The sequence below is a fragment of the Saccopteryx bilineata genome, chromosome 4 (assembly GCF_036850765.1).
Source record: "Saccopteryx bilineata isolate mSacBil1 chromosome 4, mSacBil1_pri_phased_curated, whole genome shotgun sequence".
NCBI classification, from domain to species: Eukaryota; Metazoa; Chordata; class Mammalia; order Chiroptera; family Emballonuridae; genus Saccopteryx; species Saccopteryx bilineata.
This window is the reverse complement of record NC_089493.1, coordinates 215,272,919-215,274,580: the sequence shown is the minus strand read 5'-3', so window position 1 is coordinate 215,274,580 and position 1,662 is coordinate 215,272,919.

Here is a 1,662-nt window from a genome sequence, read left to right as displayed (position 1 = left end):
CAGGTTCATCCATGCCATTGCAAAAGGTAAGATTTCCTTCTTTTTCATGACCATGTAGTATTCCATTGTGTATATGTATCCCTCCTTTTTAATCTACTCCTCAACTGACAGACACTTGGACTGTTTCCAGATCTTGGCTATTGTAAAGAATGCTGCCATAAACATGGGGATGCATATCTTCTTTTGAATCAGTGATTTGTTATTCTTAGGATATATTTATAGAAGTGGGATAACTGGGTCAAAAGGCAGTTTCACTTTTAATTTTTTGAGGAAATGCCATACTGTTTTCCACAGTGGCTGCACCAGTCTGCATTCCACCAGCAGTGCAGGAGGGTTCCCTTTTCTCCACACCCTCTCCAGCACTTATTGTGTGTTGATTTGTTAATGAGCGCTATTCTGACAGGTGTGAGCTGGTATCTCTTTGTGGTTTTAATTTGTATTTCTCTGAGGATTAGTGACATTAAACATTTTTTCATATGCCTATTGGCCATCTGTATGTCCTCTTTGCAGAAGTGTCTATTCAGTTCTTTAGTCCATTTTTTAATTGGATTGTTTACCTTCCTAACATTAAGTTTTAGAAGTTTTTTATAAATCTTGGTTATTAACCCCTTTTCGGAGATATTGGAAAATATGTTCTCCCATTGTGTGAATTGTTTTTTTTTTATTTTGTTAATGGTGTCTTCTACTGTGCAAAAGCTTTTCAGTTTGATATAGTCCCATTTTTAAATTTTGTCCTTTATTTTACTTGCCCTGGGAGATAAATCGGCAAAAATATTGCTATGGGAGATATCGGAGAGTTTACTACCTGTTTTCTTTCAAGATGCTTATGATTTTGCAACTTACATTTAAGTCTTTTATCCATTTTGAGTTTATTTTTGTGAATAGTGTAAGTTGGTAGTCTAGTTTTATTTTTTTGTATGTACCGTCCAATTTTCCCAACACCATTTATTAAAGAGACTGTCTTTACTCCATTGTATGCTCTTACCTCCTTTGTCAAATATTAATTGACCATAAATAGCTGGTTTATTACTAGATCCGTTGTTTTATTTCTGAGTTCTCTGTTCTGTTCCATTGATCTATATTCCTGTGCTTATACCAGTATCAGGCTATTGTGATTACAATGGCCTGGTAGTATAACTTGATATCAGGAAGTGTGATACCTCCCACTTTATTCTTCATTGTCAAGACTGCTGAGGCTATTCATGTTCTTTTTTGATTTCATATAAATTTTTGGAATATTTGTTTATTATCTTTGAAATACGCCATTGGTATTTTAATAGGAATTGAATTGAATTTATAAATTGCTTTGGGTAATATAGACATTTTAATGATGTTTATTCTTCCTTTCCATGAACACGGTATATGCTTCTACTTGTTTGTATCTTCCTTGATTTCTTTTCTCAATGTCTTATAATTTTCCAAGTACAAGTCTTTTATCTCCTTGGTTAAATTTACTCCTAGGTATTTTTTTTTGTTGTTGTTGTTGCAATAGTGAAGGGGATTGTTTCCTTAATTTCTCTTTCAGACAATTTATTGTTGGTGTATATAAATGCCACTGATTTCTGAATATTTATTTTATATCCTGCTACCTTGCCGAATTAATTTATCAGGTCTGGTTGTTTTTTGACTGAGACTTTAGGGTTATCTATGTATACTATCATG